Source organism: Mercenaria mercenaria, chromosome 7 (genome assembly GCF_021730395.1).
Source record: "Mercenaria mercenaria strain notata chromosome 7, MADL_Memer_1, whole genome shotgun sequence".
NCBI classification, from domain to species: domain Eukaryota; kingdom Metazoa; phylum Mollusca; class Bivalvia; order Venerida; family Veneridae; genus Mercenaria; species Mercenaria mercenaria.
The window spans coordinates 85273480-85295416 of NC_069367.1; the positions used below are offsets into that span (position 1 = coordinate 85273480).

The window sequence follows — 21937 nt, forward strand, 5'->3', positions numbered from 1 at the left end:
ATGCACCGTTTTTAACGGAATTACGGCGGGCAGTTGACATATCTAGTGTTCCTGGATCGTGTACCAGTACAATCATGTTATCAGTAATTGACTACTAAACAAATAAGACATAGAAAACAAATTATTTTGGACGCAACGTCCATCAAATCGTCAAGTAGAATAACACCTAGCCAATGGATTGCACTTGTAAACCAACGATCTAAAGATCTAAGTTCTCCTTATTGATCGAGCTAACAGACAGGCTAACAGGCAATTTATTTATGAAATGATAAAGAAAAGTGACATTGACTTTTAAGACTTAATGATTTATTTTCTTTTCCCCATCTTATCGGAAGGTAATAATTTGAAAAACGAAACTGTGGTGGAACACTGGCAGGTTATTTACATACAAAAGTACTGGAGGAAACATTCTACAGAATGACTGGATTAAAACGATCTCTTCTCTCTCTAGATGCGACGAAAAGATTGCGGAAAACAAAGCAGTTCCGTTACTGTTGCAACTAACGATGGTCACCATGGCCTGTCGTTACATCGAGATGCTATTTGCTAAAGTATACAGATGAGTCCCGTGAGATACAATGTACCGGTTTGAAACATTGCGTATCTCAAATTGACTGCTTATTTATAATAGAAATCTACCATATCATTGAAAATAAAATTAAACCGTCATTGGTCAATAAATATATTTCTTTTTTTTTATGTTAACAAAAACTTGGCTGAGGGTCTGTTTGCTTGAAAATTGTCAGCTGTCAATTCGATTTTTGACCATATATGGTGACTTTATGAAAAGTATGACATGCGTGCGGCTGTTTATTTTTAAGGAAAAAGCTAAAATTGTTCGAATAAGTTGTTTAAATTGCATTGATACAGGAATAAGTTACAGTCTTAAACTGTGTTTACTGAATTTAGACTGAGCGCTTGTCATGCAATCATAGTTTAGGGATGAACTAAAGTTTACATTTCAAAACATCAAAACATTTTGCGCTTGATGAATGAGACTGATAGTACCAGTGCATTCCGTTTTCATAATAATATTTGCTTAAAGTGGGCAAGCCTAATACATTTTCGTTTAATTTGTTTACACTTTGTTCTCTAAAACATGAAAATGCTCGTCCAAATTGAAGGCAGATCCTTTTTAAATCTTGAGAGATATTCAAACAACATTTTAATAACGTAAGTCTCCCTTGATAAGGAAATAAAATGTTTTAGGTTTAGTGCCGCCTCCTGGCGACGGGTAATAAGTTTGCACAATAAATAATAGTAATGCTCTAGAAATGTTACCTTGCTTGCTTGGCATAATTTACCATTCGTGTAGGTATAGATGTGTGTGCTTCATCCACTTTTGATCGGTTTACTATCATATGGTAGATTTAAATGGCGATAGAACATTTAGCTGGTTGTTGTCTTAGTTAATAGCCCATTTCACTACGGTTTTTTTAAACGAGAATCCACGAAACACGGCGATCATGATCCGAACATCTAATCGTCTGACCAATCAAATACTGGAGGATACATGTACAAAATACGCTTTAAATAGTAACATAAATCATAAACAATGGCGCGTATTTACTTTTAAAAGATGGATTTTATTGTAAAAACGTCAACAGAAACTTCTTCATTATTTATACTATCACCCAGAACATTTAACCAGAGAGTGGTAATGTGAAAAAGGACTAAAGGCCGGCAGGAAAACCTTCACAACTATTTTTCCTTTGTCCTGGAACTTGACCTACATGCGCTACGATACCAATACATGTATAATTACTCGGACATGTCCGTTCCTGTACTTCTCTGATTGAGCGAAAATCGGAATGCGAATGAGGAAGTAATAACAGTAAAAATATGGAATTTTCCGAAAGTCTGTGGCAGTTTTCCAATAAAATAAGCGTATTTTAATTCAATAAAAGGATGCTCGTCTGCTGCTGAAGTATTTGCCATCACAAAACAGTCATGTAGAATTAAGAACCACTATTTCATTGGTCGAGCCGATCAGCTGACAAGCCTCCAGGTGATTTAATTTAAGAAAATGTTCGATAAATTCCGAAGTTCCTGCAAAATGGGCTATTATTACAATACATCAACTTTATCTTACGTAATATGCCAGCATTTTCGTCAAAGTACTTTCCCAGGAAGTTGTGTTCCAACTTCCATTCCAATTTGCAATGTTATGCAGCTGCTAGATCATACTTCCCTAGGTGTTTCTATTGAGTACATGATGATATTTAATTCTGCAGCTTGATTTACCAAGGACTTTCGTATATTCCCCAGTTGTTTACGTTTTTCGTGTTGTCTTTTAATCTGACCTTAGCGTGTGTTTGTAGTAAACAAAGCATTCCATTTATTCAGCGAACTGACTGCATTTACCCGAAAAGTTTTAAGTATATTTACTTAACTACTGACATTTGCCACTGTCTAGTTAGCCACGAATTGCGCAATTTTTAAACAAAATGTTTTAAATGCAGTTTTTATTTTCAAAAACAACATGGCGTCGTATTGACTTCACGGACCTAATCACCAATATTTGATATTAATGTGCCTAAATGTCCATGGTAATTTAGCGGATGCATCATATGTAACACGGTAGCCTAAATAAATCAGATTTTCACCATGAAGAATTGGTCTTATTTGTTTGTTTTTAGTGAGATATCGAAATATATCTTCACCAATAAGGGAGACAATTCTGATATTTTCACTCAGGCTCAGACTTCGTGAAAATATTCAGTTGTCTCCCTTATCGATGAAGATATATTTCGATATCACACTGCAAACAAACAAATACGCTCTATTTAGTGTATTGGCAATTGCAGTCTTATCTAAAATTCGTACAAAAATATCTGTACCAATCAAACCCTGATTTATTTCGTTTTAAACATGTTGTTTTAACATTATCTCTGCCATCAAATTAAATAACTTTAAGCTTTATTATGTCACATCATGCTGCTTGAGGTTTAACTCGCAAATTAACATGTCACGTCGCTTCAGAAATACTCATAATTAACTATACATACTGGAAATAAACTGTTCAATACAGAATATAAACTGATAATGAACTACACATACTAGATATAAACTGTTCAGTACCGAATATTAACTGATGATGAAATATATATATACTGAACATCAACTCTTAAGATAGAGTATTAATTATATGTACGAACCGAATATTAACTGATGATGATGAAATGATGAAATATATATACTGATAATCAACTCTTAAAATAGAGTATTAACTATATGTACGAACTTTTTTGCACTATTAGTGATGTATTTTCAAATTTGCGAAAATCGTATCAGTGATAATTTCGTCAATTTATTAGTAATCTGGGTAATCTTGATTGTTAACTCTTATGCCCTGTCGGTGGGATAGTTCCGAAAACCTCATTTTGATTGTTGGTTTGGTATATTCAATCTCCGTGTTATGAGCCAAAATTGTATAATAATCCACAAATCAATTGTTATGTCTATTTAAAGACTTAACGATACCACGGCGGTATCTAAATGCACGCTTTTCTAGTTTGACCATCTTGTAGCAGCATCCTCTCTATCAGAAGGTTATCCTTATCTGTTGTGTTATTAAGCGGGCACCTTCAAAGGTATTATGTGGCCTAATTATTATATGATAAAAATAAAGCTTCATATTTTCTAAGAAGAAAAAAAAGCTGACAATTGCTATAAATAGAAGAACTAAAATTCATTACCCGCTAAACATGTATTATATTTTCTTTCATTTCATTCAGCCAAACGGGAAAATACATAAAACAAACGACTGAATATGAGTGGTGAAACAGGCATAGTTTTATTTCATTTTTCATACATACTCAAACACACCGTGGTTCCAAGCAAAAAAGAAAAAATGATTGCCAAAGCATGGCATATTAGAGTGTCTAAGCACTTATAACATCGATAAATTGAAAACACTGATTGCAATAGAAGAACACTAGTTTTGCAATATTTAACTGTCTTTGGAACCAACGTCTCACATCCACAAATACAGATCACTTTCTGAATTTTTACATTGTCAATCGGTGGATAACGACAGAAAATCGTTACTATCTGAAATATACAACAAAGTTAGACACTAGAAAACTAACACAGAGTGAAAACTAATTTGTTATAACATACGTTAGAAAATTGGGTGGGAGGGAGGGTAATCTTGTTGTCACTATGCCCGTTAGACCTAGAATAGCCTAAATCCCGTGCGGAGCGGCTTCTATATCAAGCCGCAATCAATCGAGCCGTAAATTTTCTATATTAAGGAACGTTTCCTAATAAGGAAACTAGATAGAAAAGTAACATTCAGCCAAATATAGATTATTTAACTTACTAATCTTTTACCATTTATAGTAAACGGGAAAATACATAAAACAAACGACGGAATAGGATTGGTGAAGCAGGCATAATTTTATTGACTGAAAAAGTCCGGGAAGATGTAACATACAATTATTGAATTTAATTTCGAACAATGAGCCGTGACTTATACACGTTCTCCTCAGTCTTTAACGTATTATTTCCAAACATAAAAGGGCAATCTCAGCCCAATGCACGAAATCGACTTATACATGTAATACAACCCTGCTTTCGAGCGTACAATAAAACAAAACATTTAACCGTAAAGGTAAAACTTTGAATAATTTTATATTCCCAGATTTAAAGTGACAGACTGTCTAGTCTTCCAACGGCCGTGTTTCTTTATCAGTCTATCAGAAACTCCACTGTAACAAGCGCTCGTAGCTCCCTCAGACCGAAATGAATGCAGCCCGAATTTGGACTTGTCTAATCCAAACATTGAAATATTTTGAAGAAATATTTCCCTAGCTCGTGTGTAAGATAAATGAGATCCCTGTCTCAGTTTGAAAATACCAGACTTTTTCAAAAATGATTTTTTTTTCTAGAAATGTAATCAGATGAATTATCTGGAATTTTCGCCATCTTCAAATATTTTTCTAAAGCTGTGACCGGACATGTACTCTGCCCTGTACGACTAACAATAACAACTGACCTTTTCACTATCTGGTGTGTCTTCGATTTAACAACAGATAACTTGACATGATCCTTTTTAATACAGATGCCACTTCTCAATGAGACAACTTCTTAAAATCTGAAAAAAAACCCTGAAAAACTCAATAATGACATTGCTACGAATCTCATGTTGAGAAGAGAATCAGTAGTCCCGAAATGTTTTACTATTAAATCTAGCTCTTTTATAGAAATAGAAATATAGGTCTTTCGCGTTATGTTGGTTGCTCACTGATCTGATAAGACCTTCTTTCACATTTTTGATTAAATTTGAACAGCATGGATCTGGTAAATTTGTCACTTATGTGAAAAAGAAATCCCGTAAACGATATAGTTTATTGTTTATTGTTGAGTGCAAATCCTTTTGTAAAATGACAGATACAGTGCTACTTGGTAGTCTGACGCCGGAATAGCCGGAAATCAAACTTTTTACACCATGTACAAAAGTGCTTAAAATACGTGTTGTAAGACTTAACCGTATTCTTGGCTTTGGATTTCAAAGACAATTCTTTGATTCTATCGTGTGCTTCACGCAGATCTGAATGAACTGGAAACGAGTTGACCTGTCTCCATATACCAACTTTAAACACATCTGTTAAATGCATATAAACGAAAGAAAATAATTATAACATTTACGATCTGTCGTCTAAATTTAAGCCACCATACTGTACTAAAACACTTCTAAATTGTAGTCCAATGCCGTTGTTGTAACAAAACACATAAAAAGCAAGTTCCACAGAGGAACAGACATTGTATATATAGAACTTAGTGCGTTCACTCCGCTACATACAATGTGAACAATCATAAAAGGTTATCAAGCAACATATTCCTCGAAGGAACGAAACATTGTGTAATGAACCATAACCTCTCAGGACTAAATACGTCCCCTTCGCTACATACAATGTACACTGACATATATATAAATCTACTGAAAGAAGTTCACCGGAAGAACAAATACGTTTTAGTACTATAAACAGTTATGTTCAATTTTAATACTTTGCTTTTGAACCTCATTGAATCAAAAACACATTTTTAACTCCTGAATTTACGAAAATGCGATGGCTTTCAGAAAATTCTAGAATTTCCTTGATAAAGTCTCTTTTCACTTGATTTTTATGGAAAAGAAGCAGTCAAAATGCCCAACTAGGCCATTTGGGAACTACTAGCGGCTTTGAAATAAAGTAAATGTGACAAAGCTTTAGGCACCAACTTGATAGGTGGCACTAGCCAATTACTGCAGTTTCCCCACGACTGTGCAAAAGCATCAAATGCCTCGGTTTGAAAATCAATAAACTTGGAATCGTATCTCTCAATTTTCCTATTTCTAAAAGCGGCAAATCTATCTACGTCGTGCGGACCCCACATTTTATCAAGAAATTGGAAAAATTCTACTGAAACTTCCCACTCGACTTGCTAATATCGTCAGCACTTTGGTTGAGTCCCCTGGGTACCCATTAAATGCGCAAATCGATATTAAACTGAGAACGTAACTCAAAAATGTCTCGGGACTCCTTCTGAAGCTCAAACTTAGTGCTATCATACTGAACTATGTGTACAAATGACTGGGGATCTGAGAAACACTTTACGGACTGATATTTCAAAGTTTGTCCGTAGGCCCTTAAAGCTAATTTGACTGCGCGTAGTTCTCTGAACGTTGAGCTTGTAGTTTTTTTGAAATCTGACCACTTACAACGAAAAACGCTATCCTTACAGCTTACTATATATGAGCCTGCTGCAACGTGGGACGCGTCTGAATAGACTATAATCTTTGTAGGAGAGTAATCTTTAAGAAACCTTTTGTTTCGTTTCACTACGTTATTGATACAGAATTTAATGTCATCGATACATTGATGATTTACTGAAATAGAGAAAAGTAGAAACTTCACATGTCGCTCAACACGACAAAAACAAAAAAAATGTTGCAGGCTCGGTTTGATTGAGCCTGTTCATGGACGGTAGTGGAAATGCATGCTACCGTCCACGCCTTCTAGCCCCGGGTTGAGCAGAACTCAACATTTACACATGCTAAAAGTACAAAAAGCAATTTAGAGACATCAGCAGATGTATTCAAACGGCGATGAACATGGAACCTTCAATGATACACGTGATGAAGCGTATAATTCCATGAAGAGCGGCGTTTGGTCCCTAGATAAAGTAAAGGGTTTGCCCCAAACGAGAAAACAATGGGCAGAACTAAACAAACTGGAATTTAGGAAGGAGATCTGAGGTTTTGGAACCTGCGTATCACAGAAACTGTCAACAGACAAAATTAAAAAGCAGGCACCATATCCAATGGGTGATTAAACAATACCCAAGGATATGAAAGCGGGAGTATTGGAACCACCCAGGCCGAAATGGTCATGTTGAGAAACTAAAATCTTGTATCTAAAACCCCAGGACTTTCTATATTCTATTTCCATGTTATGTTTATGTATAGGGCGGCTTGACACATAAAGTATGTGCTCTTCACCACTGTACCTATGAGTCGTGCAACATCAAGTTGTAATAATGAAATGAATGAACTAGCACGCAGAAAAGTGCTATTCAAATATTCCGCATGAAAATACAAACACAACTAGCCGTGTCCAACTGTATAAGAACGTTTTGGTTAATTCCGACTAGATACTGAAATAGTTTAATACAATAATTTAGCACAACCATTCTAAAGCATCACATACCACCACAATCCGATAATGTTACAATATGTTATTAATTCAGAATTAACAGTTCTATCAATTAATATTTAAAGTAGCAGTCCTAAGGCAGTGATTTTCATATATTTTCAAAGTATTAATTGAATAGGAAACAAAAATAAAACAAAATAAGGTGCCATGCATCCTTAGCCAGCACTACAGACACTACCTTTCGGTTCAGCCTGTGCTGGAAAAGACCAAAGGATATATGACATTATACATTCCTTGTGAAAATGTAGTGGTGCCTTAAACATGTTTTACTCAGCTGAAACACTCGGCTCTCTAATGCCACATATTCAAAATGCAATCAGCACAACAGACATTAATGACTAAGGAGAAGACACAAACAAAGGATAATGGAATATGTTAATGAAGTAAAGATTCTATTTATATTGTTTAGTTTTTTAGTGAAGAATGTGCTCATCTTTAATTTAAATTCCCAGTCGTATGTGTAATAAAAATTGAAATTATCATCTATATTTTTTAGTTTCTCTTAACATTAAAACAGGGGGGAGTGTTGGTCTATAAAATTTAGTTTCATTTAAGTGCAGACTGTGCAGTTTTTAAATTTAAGTTCCCAGTTGTATGTGCAATAAAGTTGAAATTATTATCTTTAGTTTTTTAGTTCTCTTGAAAATAAAACAGGTCAGATTTCCGATAACATCGGACATCGAAATAATCTTTCCCGTGCACTGAGCAAGTTTTCTAGCGGAAACGAAAAGCAAATCATTCCAAATGGCTTTCAGAAAAGATATACATTCGTTTATGCGTCTATCAGGTATACTGATGTAAAATTCTATACTATTCCAGTAAACGCCTATCCACTCTAAACACTGTACGGGTAACCAAAGGGATTTTTAAAACATGTATTATAAAAAACAAAGAAAAATATCAAACTTGGAATGCCACGCGCCAAAAACCCAGCCTCCTCAACAAGCAAAGGAACACAGTGGGGCACAGCCTTGGAAGGGTCAGTGGCAAAAACACCACAGGGGAGCTTAAACCGGTTTATGGTGCGCACCCAACCTCACTCTTACCCCCACCGTGTTCCAAAGACACGGGACATTGTAAATAAAAGTAATCCGCTCCAGGTGAATCTCTAACACACTTAATGGAAACAAAAAGGCATGGCATGTAAAACACAAAAGTGCTCGTGTATAAATATATAAATATATAAAAAGCAAACCTTAAGAACCAGAAACGTATCTACTCAATGCCTTTTCAGAAGACAGAGCAACAAGAGAAGCACCCTTAAGGACCAGACGAAACAGGCCAGAAGACAAATATCAAAACAGTTCAGTCCTGGTAGGATTTAAAAACTGCTTATCATAGAGTCCCCCCCCCCCCACCCCTCTTCCGTCAGACGCAATCAAAGAGAGAAGCGTAGTGTCCAACTGTAAACGGGTTGAACACTAAACATGCGGTATGCCTCAAAACAGTTGGGTCGTAACCTCTTTTAATAAAACGTTTGATAATCTTTCCAAATACATTTGGAAAATTACCAAGACCCAAGATCTTACGAAGTTTGTAAACCACATCCCCATAAGAAACGAGTTTAGAAATACCTTCTCGCAGAAGTGTCTTTAAATTACTATTGAATTTTAAAACTAAATCAGAATTACGATAATAAAATTTAGCAAAATATTTACGCAATTTGTAAGAATGATAGCCTTGCTGAAGAAGTTTACTTGTAGTATATTGATTACGTTCATTGAAATGCTTGACATGACTACACGCTCTGGCAAACCGAATTAGAATGAGAAATATATACCCCATAAGATGTAGCCTGAGGTACATCCCCATCCAAATGGGGAAAATTTACAGTACTAAAATTGAAATCATCCCTCTTGTCATAAACTTTGGTATGTATAATATTGTCATAAATAGAGAGATGTAAATCTAAAGATGATGCATCAGTATCCGAATTGTTAGTTTTAATTAACTGAAGCTCCCTAGGATAAATAGTACCCACCAATTGACCAAAAAACGGATTGTCCATATTAGGAATATCATCCAGATAGCGTGATGTATTATTAAATGGAGTTATAATATCTGTCTGCGTATCTAGAGAAAGGCTTAACATAAAGTCTCTTTCATAACAATATAAATACAAATCTGCAACAACGGGTGCACAATTTGTTCCCATGGGGATAACAACAACTTGTCTGAAATCTGCATTCCCAAACCTGATGTAAATGTTGTTCAATAAAAAGGAAAGGGCTTTACAAGCTTCGTTACAGGTCCATATTGTATAATGTTTAATAATATTGCTAGTAAAAAAAAACTTTATCAAAATTGCAAGCGATAAATGTAGCATTCTCTCTGGCAAAAATCTTTTGAATTAGGGCAGTTAGTTTATCATTTATTAAGTTATGTGTTATGTGGTAAAGTAATTCTTATTTGTACCCCAGCCATCATCTAAAAACATCACGATTTTAATTCCGTTATTTCTCCATAATTGTACCATTCCCCTCATAAGTTTAGTAAAAACAAAAGGGGCAGAACTCAGGCCAAAAACTAAATATGTGAACACGTAGTACTTTCCTTTTATTAAAAAACCCAAATAAGTTTAATGACTGGGGAAAATATCCAAATGATAGTAACCTTTGCTAAGATAAAACTTGAAGCAAAAACAATCCTTATCAAAATACTCTAAACCTACTTTCCAATCTTCGAAAGAGAAACTATCTTTCCAAATCCATTTGTTTACTATTCTGAGATCTAAAATAAGTCGTTTTTGCCTTGTTTGTTAACAGAAACTGTAAGTGGCCTAACAATATGTGGAACAGACTGTGTTACTATAATGCAGCCACTCTGTAAAAGTTCATGATCGGTTTCTTCTACAAAGGCGAAATAAAGCGGACCTGTTATTTTTTGAAAAACTCGAATCTGGAAGTTCTAAAAAGGGCATTCTGTACCCATTATCAATAATATCAATAATTTCTGGAATAGTGCCTATATGTTTCCAGTACGAAACATGTTCCCTGAGGCGACCCTTTACATTTGTAGAAGATTTCGTTATCTCTTAAATCATACCCAGATCTTGATTTTCATAAGAATACTGAAAGTACTGAAAATACATATCATTTATAGTCTTTTCTTAGTGTGCTGGCAGCTTCTACGGGTGAGTATCTGCTGATGGTAGCGGGAATGCCTCGGGTCCTGGATTGATCTCTGGCTGTACATTCGTGACGGAAGTTGCCTCTAAGACCACAGGAGAAGCAGATGGCCGCATCTCTGGATGTTCCAGTACCACATGAAGAACGAAAGGACTGCAGGAACAGGCCAAGAAAAGGTCTGCCCCTTGCTTGTTGTTAGGTCTCCCCATGAAATCATACAAACGATTGTTAATGTAGTAAGGAGAAGAACTGCAAGGAACAGAAGTGGGGTTTTATTTTGTCTTAATTTGTTGGAGAGTCCTGGCCTCTGCCTTTTTAATGCGCTTTCCGTCATCACTATCTGAACCCAACAGCGGTATTTCATATTCGAACACCGTAGTCCAGCCCCAGGGGAAGTTTCAGCTAAAGTAACTAACTTGTTCCGGTGCTTAAGTTTAGACACAGTATCATCCAAGACTTCGCAAACTTGTTGTGGCAACAAATGTTTATAATTTTAACCACTTCTATTCCCTTTAGAATTTCAATTTGAAATTTGTACTGAATTCTGTTTGACTCTTTTTAAAATTAATAATGCTGGGTTTTCCTTTTCAGTATTACGAGAAACTAAAGTTTGTTTAAAGTCTTTTAACTGAGCGTCTAAATACGTTTTAAAAAGCGAAAATGCTTCTATTGCTGAATCCCGTGGGGACTTACTTGAATTGTTTCCATCGTTGTTAGAGGGCGCAGAAAGGTTTCTATCTCCTCCTCCAATATGGCTGTCTTCTTCCATTGAAACGTGACACGTTGTCGAAATGTCAATATAATCTAGTACATGTATGTATAATTTTGTTGTCAGTATGCCCGTCAGACCTCGAATAGCGTAAATCCCGTGCGGACCGGCTTTTATATCAAGCTGCAATCAATCGAGCCGTACAATTTCTTTATTTTTAGAAACGTTTCCTAATAAGGAAACTAGATAAAAAAGTAACATGTAACTGAGACGAAAAAAAAATATATCTTATCACACAACAAATTAAGCATGGTATTGCTGGTTAACAGAAATGACACTATATACTTAAATATCTAAAGGATCTGAAGTGTTCTGTTGTAATATAGTGTTCAGTAACCGACTGGCTAGGCCATTCACAATGCGAAATTCCAGTGCAAAACCGACATCATCGAAGCAACACTAGAAATCGCACGGTAATCAAAACAAAATTTGAAGATATCACGGAGAAAATTGTAAATCCAAAGTATCAACGAAACCGAAAGACAGGTTTTGACAGTCTACTTGAGGAAAATCCATGAACATTTGCGTCGGTACAAGTATTTAGTTATTTTCGTCGCTCATATTTAAACAGCATTTATATCAGTCGGGGATATGTCAGCATACATGCGATAAGGAAAATGTCGTTAGACTGTCTTACACGATCACAATACAAGGGGCTTTTCGGCGTAGCTATATAACATGGATATTGACCTGTATTCTATAGTCATTGGGACACGGAACTGGTGGGCGCTGAAAAAATGAACAATTTATTACTGGGTCTCAAATAACATTGAATATCAGAAGGCGCATATTAAATTGTGGATATTTAGTAGTTTTGTTACCCATACCTAAGATGATTAGTCTTTAGTAATTTATCATCACAAGAAGAATAGAAAGTAAACTTCTTCCGCCGTTGCGTACCTCGCTTACAGGTGATTGAGTGGTAGCTGGTTGTAACTGTAAAGTCAGTGTACCCGGTTTCGCACTATTCGCACACACGGCATATTCGTGTTCTTTGTTATTACTTCACGAAACTGAGTTATTTCCTACATAATTTGACACTAGGGGCTGTTCCCCACTGCAGCCTCGATCTGGTAATTGCAGACGGAAACAATAACAACACAAATGGAGGCAAGTTGGTAAGCTGGTAAATCTTAATTTTCGTGAAAATAATGACTATACAAACAACAACAATGTGCAAATTAAAGTGAAACATCAGTATTCCATCATATATGTAAGTATTTACATATTACTTTCCCCAAACAAAAAAATCCAACAGTTATTCAAGTTCTCCCAACCTGCAAATGTTGTCTTCATCTTGATGTTTGCTTTTAGTTTTATCAAAAGTAAGAATTTAATCGAGTAATTAGAATTGTGGGGGTCACCGGTGATTCAAAAGCTTCTAGGTTTTATTTCAGGTATTCAACTACAATAGCTTTTTTTAATCCAACTAATAGTATGCAGGTCGAGATATTGTGTTAGTGAGTTGATCATTTAAACTTGCTGCTCAACTTATTTGCGAATGATTTTTATTTTTTATTCGCCAAACATTATTGCCTCTAAACTGTTTGTATTTTTTAAGGATATTTCTTGTTTAAAATCTGTTCGCCATGTTTTCTTCAGGCAAAGCAATAAACTATTTTTTTACTTTAGACTTCTTTACTGTGTATTCTGTTCCATTTTAGTCTTAATAAAGGATACTTTTTATTACTTTGCACCGTCCTATCTTCCGTCTCTAACAAATAGAAAAAAAAACCTGACGTATCATCAAAATCACACAACTTTATATCAAGATGTTCTAACATGTTCATGTTAGCACCAAAGTATGTAACAAACTCGACTTAACTTCGAAAGTTGTGTAAACGTTTACTAGAACATTAGTACATTACATACACATTTGCTTTAGGACTTCTAACTTTAAGACAAGAACGGTTCGTGTTTTAATATGTATAATTGTAAACAGTTCTGCACAGGCAATTCGAAAAATCAATCCAATGTTCCTGTTGATAAAATCCTCATAAATGTAATCGTCGAAGATTTTAAGGTTTCGCGATAGTTGCTGCTCAAGTTTGTTTAAAAGAATATAACTTCTATGGACACCCATCTGACCAGTAATCGACTAGTGAGATAAACGAAATTTACAAGAGAATAGTCAAAAAATGAAAGCATTTATTTTGAGGCTTGTTCTGATAATAGCATACAAAATATTTGCACATTTTCTTTATATGGAAACAAAAGTAAATCATCCATAACATTTGATATTTAACGCTTAAAGATATCAAACTATTAGCGTTAAAGTATCAAATAACAGGTTTAAACTCAAAGTCCCATCTTTTGTTTTGTTCTTATTCTATATATTTTAACTTCTGAAAACCGGAACTTCCGAATTCTGAAAACCGGACGAATTTTGAAGGACAGTTTATATTTTAACACTTAATTTGACTTCCAAAAACCGAACAGCAAAATATATTTGCCATATTAAGAATGGCACCTGTCCTTAACATGATGTTAATACAAACACGCCTATCACTATTGGATGCACATGCAATTAAAGAGGTCATGAAATTGGCCTGATTTTTTTCAAACGTTTTTAACAGAGTTTTATCAGGTCACTATTAAAATTCACCCATTACTTCTTACTTTTCAGCGGGATTTTCATAACCATAATTTAATGCCATACATTAAAATGACTTTGATGGCCATAAAAAGCTGCTTAAAATAAACCATTAAAATACGTTAACAGGCTCCTTAAAACTCCATGAAAAATCTTAATGGCATGAAATTAATGTGCTATTAAAAGTACCCCTAAGTTCCACATTAATTAGTAAGAACTAATGGGCCATGAACTTTCTTAATACTCTGTTAATGGCCGTAAATTATTACAACATTGATTAATGGTCTCATTAAATATGTCAAATTCAATTTTAATGGGTTCATAGTATTTTATTTGTATGTCAAATTAAGGGCCATGGAAATTTGCCATCAGAATAAGACATCTTAAGATAATCAACTTCATATTAATAATTGTTACGTATTACTACAGATGTAATAGTATCTATACATATGTACTGTTTTGTAAAATGCTAGAGGCACATTTGTTTCTTATTTTTCCCTTATTTTTTATAATGTAAACACATGTAATCATCTCGTACAAACATTTGTTATATTGTGTCCTTATTCTGTCATATGTTCATATGAAATGAGAAAATAAATGGATAATGTATTGTATTGAGTTGTAATGAGAAGGGTTTACAGGTACCGGTTTAATAGATAAAGTGACCATGTGGGTAGTTTAACTATTCAACATTATAATACTGACAAACATTCTGACGAAGTTTTTATTGGTACACACATTAGGCATAAGATGTATTCAAAAAGCAACTGTTGATGACAATGTCAGCGCACAATGGACAATCACAGTTTAGCTCTACTACAGTACTTTGTGCTCAGGTGCATGCACTTAAACAGCTAAGAGCAAATGTTTGAGGGATTGCATCACAAGTAGCTTCTCCCATCTCCAATCAAGCGTACCACACTCTTTGATTCATTGAAATGAAGAAGCGTTTGATCTGCCCATGCCCCAACTGAATTCAAATCAGACTGTAAATCTTCACAATTATGTGTACTAAACCTTAGTGTCTACTCAAGGATTGGAACATTTGAAAATCTAAACTAGTCTGAGCACATTCTATAATGTAAATTCCTTACCCCACCCATTTTCTTATCAAATAAATTATTACGTTTTCATCCGACTTTCATTGAAATAAATCCGATTTTTGTATGAACACAATTTGGCAGACATTTGAAAAAAAATGGCGTAACTGCATCAAGGAGAAATAACTTTGATGCAACTAAATATAATTTAACATCATGGTAAAGTATAGACGATGTGTGCGTAGTATGTATTAATTGTCATTAAAGTCCATTTTAGAACAATATGAGACTAGAATTATAAACATTCAATAGGACAGCAAGCCAAAAACCAAAAAGGAAATCAAATTTAAGTGCCATGAATAATCCTGTTAAATTTAAAATATACAGAATTTCACTATTTTTTTTTTCAAAGCCATAAACTTTTTAGCTACCAAACTGAATTTTTTTTTTTGCATGATTCATGGACGTTTTAATGGTATTTTAACATGTAACCCTGTTAAATAAAGTGATGTAAGAATTAATGGGGTTCATTAACGGTTTTTCGTATTTTTATGGATATTTTACAGGGTTTAATGTTTAATGGTATGCGCATCCAGCAGTGTATGGCAGGCAGGCAACATGTTCTTTGGTTTATCTGTTAGCAACACGTGTTTATTTTGACACGCATTATAATCACAATGATCACTTAATGCAAAAGTAAATCAGCAATTACTATTATTCAATTTTTGAAAACGTGATGAATAAAATATCTTACTTGTAGATAAGTTTTGCTTAAATAAACAAAAATTCGATGTTTTAATTAATTTAATTGCATCGATTAAACTAAGCATTATCAACATAAACTCAATATTGACGAACTAGGGACTTTAAAGATGGTAAAATATATTTAGAGGAAAATGTCTGACGAACTAGGGACTTTAAAGATGGTAAAATATATTTAGAGGAAAATGTCTGAGTAATTTTCGTATACAAAAATGGAAATTTATTACAGTTATAAATATTTGATTACCCTTTATTTGATATAATATCAAAACATTAATTATTTAATTATGTCTAGTAAGTTAATTATTACTTTATACAAACTTGTACAATCATGAATGATAGTAATCCCCTTTATTGTACGTGTACGAAAACAAAACTCTAGTGCACCACGTCCACTTCGCTTGCAAACTACAAAACTTCTGAATTCCGAAAACTTCCAAATACCGACTTTTAGGCTGGTCCAGAGGTCGTTCGGTTTTTGGAAGTTACACTGTACCTGTACTGAAGTATTTGAAACATGAAACCGTGCCTTATTGTCAAAATCAAATATTTTAAATGGATTTATACTTGTGGCCGATTAGTATGTTTTAAGGTATTAGACCAGTAACAGTTTACCTCTTTTCGAACAGTATTTAATTCCTACCATCAACTTATTTTGACTGATCTTTTTGAAGGGGCGTAGGTTCAAGCCCCATTGGGACCAATTTGTTTTCCTTATTGTCACCTTATTCTCTAGTTCTTTTTTCAGGACTTATTATTGATTTATTGTACAAAAATGGGTCTTTTATTTGACACGCAATTTTTTGCTGTCCAAAGTGAATTTACGCATGAAACAGGAGGGGGCAGAGTCAGACATCTTTAAAAATACTGAGTTACAAAAGTACTCGTTTCTTCCTTTACTCTTCAGATTACATATTGTTGAAGAAATGTAGTCAAGTTTTACTTCTGTCCCAAGATTACTTGTGAATAAAGTGAGCAAAATTTAAAACAGACCCGCAGGACTCGACCTCAATTTTTCAATGTTGAAGTTGGAATTCTGTCTCACTAAATCTGTTTACTTGAGACACCCTAGAAAAATGATATCGACAGTTTAGTTTTGTGTTTTCTAAATTCTTTAGCTATAGTTTGAGGGTTCTTTTATCAAAATTAATGGTTTAATGAATTATCTGCAAACGTTTTGGACAGTAGCCATCACTTTGAAATTTGTCTCTACTTGAGCTTGAGGATATACCATAAATTATACAAAATTTATATTAAACAACGGCACCGTAAAAGTTGTTTAAAATTGAAACACAGTACTAAACACGGTCAACTGTAAGAATATACAAAACAAATTTTATTTTTAAACATTACAATTAGGGATCCAATACCTTATTTAGGATATTTTATACATCATAGTAACGTGAATTACCAGCACAGATTTAAATATTTAAAGTTTTATATTGAGACATATCTTTTAAACTGAAACATATTACTAGCGATGGTGCAATATTTGAACACTTGCTTTGCGCTTGTTTTAACGATTTTATGATCTATAGTACACTCTCGTCAGTATGCAAATGAATGATTCTTACCTGACACTCTTATTGTCCAATTGTCTGTTATTTTATATTCAGCAATTTTGATGTATTGTTTCTTTGCTCTAAAAGAACGCGTCCAATATCATTAAGATTTCTTATTTCAGTGTTACTGTCGGATGAACGGAAGACTTTAAAGGCGCTTGTCAAATCCAGTTTTGCATAATGCACCATTTTAACAGTGAACACAGAAGAATTAAAGTTCCCAGAACGGAAAAAAGTTTTATGCGTTTCCCCATTGTTCCAACATTCATAATGACAATGCGTTTTGTCATGTAAAGTCTCTATTCGCATGGTTTGTTATTGATTAATTCCATTATTTTATCTTAACATTAAAATGAAAATGATATTTATAACTAAATGAAATATATTTACTCACTGTCACGTGTACGAAAAAAGTGATTAATGATAAATGAGTCATACTGTTACAAAGATATTATATAAATATTGCATTCCTCCTGAGGGGGTGAGATATATATTTGAGGGGTGACCATGTTTATATCACGCTCTCAGGAATGCTATATTTATTATACCGAAAACATATAAAGGTCAAAATATTTACTGGAAAATCAATACAATCAGTTAAATAATTAATTTAAAATATTAATTTTGTTATATAGATTATTATTACGCAATAAAATAAAAACCGTAAAAGTCTTTAAAGATATCACTCCGAAATCGTAAAGACTTCTTTAATCCACAGCAATATGACTGGTTTAACCGGGACCTCACACATCGATAAACCTATATTGCATTAGAAAAGCGGCGATAACTTTCTTACTTCTAGACGAAACATTTAAGTGTGAGCATTCATTTTCTCAGATCATTTCCCAACAGATGATCATAATTTTATAAAATGTTGTTCATTAAAAGGGAATAAGGGTCACACATGCATGATCACTAGAAAAATAATCAATCCTATATCGTATATAAGCACCTCGTCAAAACTGATCGTTGCAGTCTTTTAAATAATGTGAATGTATGATATCATATCATCCAACGGAAAGTATGAAAAATTATACATGCGTAGAAAACCAAAAAACACGCATCTCATACTAAATAACTGATAAATTCACAAAATTCATCCTCTACCATTGCAGAAACAGAGCGATCTGATATAAATGCAGGAAATTTGTGTAAATGTTATCCGTTTATTGTTCAGAGACAATCCATTTTACTAAACATAAACAATGCATGCATAAACAGGAAATTCAATTTAATCATCATTATGGTAGTTCTGCACGTTTGGGTCGAAAATGTTTCTATAATGTAGAATTTGTTTAAACTCCGATTTTTCAAAACTTAAGAAAACACCTAGAAAAATCAGAAAATAAAAAAGATAGGGAGGTTTTCTTGTTTTTTTTTTTTTTTGTTTTTTTTTTCTAGAGTGATCTAAAATATATAGACTTCACGAAATATTTCATAACAATGAGAGTCTATAGGGAAATCATTACTTTCATAGCGTTTTTGTAAATTGAAGTTTTCACAATGTAGAATTGTATCGTAGTTGTACATAAACCCATGACCTATAATATGGTGAAATTAAAGTTTTGTGTGTACGTGTGCTTGTTTTTAAGCTATTTTACCATGTTTAAGTAAATTGAACATTTTATACTAATTTTTAGACATGATTTTGAATTCTTTAACGTGTCATATGTTTTAATATCATATTAGACTTAAGAAGTATAGACATAGTGTCTATGTAATAAACCTATTCATTGGTTGCCTTAATTTCATAAAACGATTTTCATTTCCGAACGCCAAATCCAGGCTTTATTCTACGTTTTCCGGATAAATGACGTTACGCCATCACTTCCGGTTTATCAAATGTGTAGAACTTCATTTAAGTTATGGTAGTTGATTTTTTATTGTCAGAGCATGTTATGGTATAGATGATATAAACTCAATTTCAACTCCATTTTAATTTGACCGATTTTTACGAAATGCAATAATTATTTTTAATAACGTTCGATTGAATAAACATTTTTATAGCTCATACACTTTGCTATAACTCTTTGACTATCATAAAGATAAATATGTCTCTCACTACACAGTGGTGTGGGCGACATGTTGATTTACTCCTGTCTGTGTGTCTGTCATAAAGCTTGTCCGCACTCTAAGTCGAATATTTCTTATTCGATCTTCACCAAACTTGAACAAAATATGTTTGCCAAGTTCGATCACTAACCAAAATCGGTCAAGGCACTACTAAAGTATGGCCCTCGAAACATAATTACCGATAGAGAGTTGTAGACCGGTTACTCCAACCCCAACATATATCAATAGTCTGCAAACAGTATATAAAGACAGACTTTCTATTCAGATGACTAGGCAGCCGTGGGAGACATGCGCTTTTCTCAAAACCGCCTCTAGTTTTTGCATAAAAACAAATAAAATATCTCATTAAAATCTAGCATTTATCTCAGTGTATCTACAAAGTATCTGTTAACTCTTTTACAACAAAAAACGACCAAACCAATTTGTGTGCGAGTAATATAAATCTATTATATTTTCTTGTATTGTATGCATCTACACCTGCTCTAAATCCCAAAGTTGAAACATCACCTTTTAAATCGGCAATTGTTTTTAATGCTCGCAATCCAATACCATCTCCAGGGTTGCATTTTGCCATGTGTCCGGGAACATATTCACCTCTTAGGAAAAATAGCGGACCTCTGTAATATTTCAAATTTTGGAGATGCCATCTGCTTTCCGGTATGACTAGCGGGTGCGATGTATTCCATGGCCGACGACCAAATATAATTAATTCGTCTGTTGGATGTTCGCGTGCAAGTTTAGTAAGTGCCCTAATAATAGAGCCCCAACACATAACCATTGACGTTCTTGCATCAGTTGGACCGTGATTGTTTAAACGAATAATAACGGTGTTTTTGGGTATACTCACATTGCCTTGTCTTGCTACTAAAATAATTGGTGTTCCATCTTCTGGCAAAATACCCATTTTCTTACGTAACACATCGGATGAGAACTTTGTTCTTTCGCTCAACACGTCTATTCTCGTTTCAAACATGTCTTTCCATGAAATATTCTTTTTTATAAAGTTCTTTGCAACCGATGTGTCTATATCACAGTACCAGTTTGAATAAGATATACGATATTTACCTGACGATAGCTTCTCTATGGCAACTCCTTTGGACTTAACATAGGAATAAAAGCCGTCTGCTGGTTCATTTACTATTACATGTATTACAGCGGCAAAAGTTGCCATAGTTACCATAAATATAGAAAGAATAAGATATTTAATTTTCATATCCGCGTGATATTCTTTTTCCTTTTGTATTCTACATAGTCATCATTATGGTTTTTGTTCGCGGCCGATATATCAATACCACAAGTTTAATTTAAATGCCATATTCGATAGTTAACAAAGATTGCTTCTCTATAGCAATTTCTTTAGACTTAACATTGGAATAAAAGCCGTCTGCTGATTCATTTAGATATGCATGTATTACAGCGACATAAGTTGCCGTAGTTACCATAAATATAGAAAGAGTAAGATATTTAATTTTAATATCCGCATGATATTCTTTTTTCATTTATATCCTACATAGTCATCATTATGTTTTTTCGCAGTCGATATATCAATATCACACGTGTAATTTAAATGCTTCGATAATTAACAAAGATTGCTACTCTATGGCAATTCTTTTGACTCCAACATACATATAAAAATGTCAGCAGCGTAAACTGATAGAGTCATCGTAAAAGAAAATATACCCACGGCAATGTTCCTTCATATTCTACAGAAACATAAATTAAATTATGTTTTTTTCTTTGTCGATTCATGTTAATTGTTCACTGTAGAAAAGCAGGACTTCCATAAAAAATTTAAACAATGTGTTTTTTTTTTAATTATATACCAACGCCGAATTTGGTCTTTACAGTTCTTTTTATGAATGATAATGTTCTATTTGTTTTCGATTTATTTCCTGTACTGGATGCAAATCATTTTATATATTTCAAATGAGTATTCTCAACGTGTATTTGATATCTATAAAATCAGTGGTTGTAAGTACATTATTACTAACATCATAACACTGTACACCATAGTATAAAAGAAAATAGTAAACCAAGTTGGCTTATGAGACAATAGAGAGTTTGAGATTTCAACCTTCGCCTTCCCCTTCAACGTCTCTCATATATATTTGGGGGTAACACGTCACCGATATGCGTGTATTTTGTTTATATCAGACGTTGCTACTAAAGTGTTCCGTGTAGTATTAAGTAAGCCTAAGACTTCTCATTATTACTAGGTGAAATAAAAAGCCTTGTTTCAGGATTTCTGCTTATTAAGTTATTCGATTATCCATATGTATAATTAGACTAAATTTGATGCGAAACACTATC

General features: G+C 33.8%; 1 long non-coding RNA gene across 1 annotated transcript; it reads right to left on the reverse strand.

Moving 5' to 3' along the window:
• Window positions 1-3773: 3773 nt before the first annotated feature.
• Window positions 3774-21457, reverse strand: LOC123543356 (uncharacterized). The gene is made up of 3 exons (XR_006684953.2): window positions 17567-21457; window positions 5000-5098; window positions 3774-4053 (listed from the first exon to the last, which is right to left on the reverse strand). It is a non-coding gene; the product is annotated as an uncharacterized LOC123543356 (long non-coding RNA).
• Window positions 21458-21937: the final 480 nt, after the last annotated feature.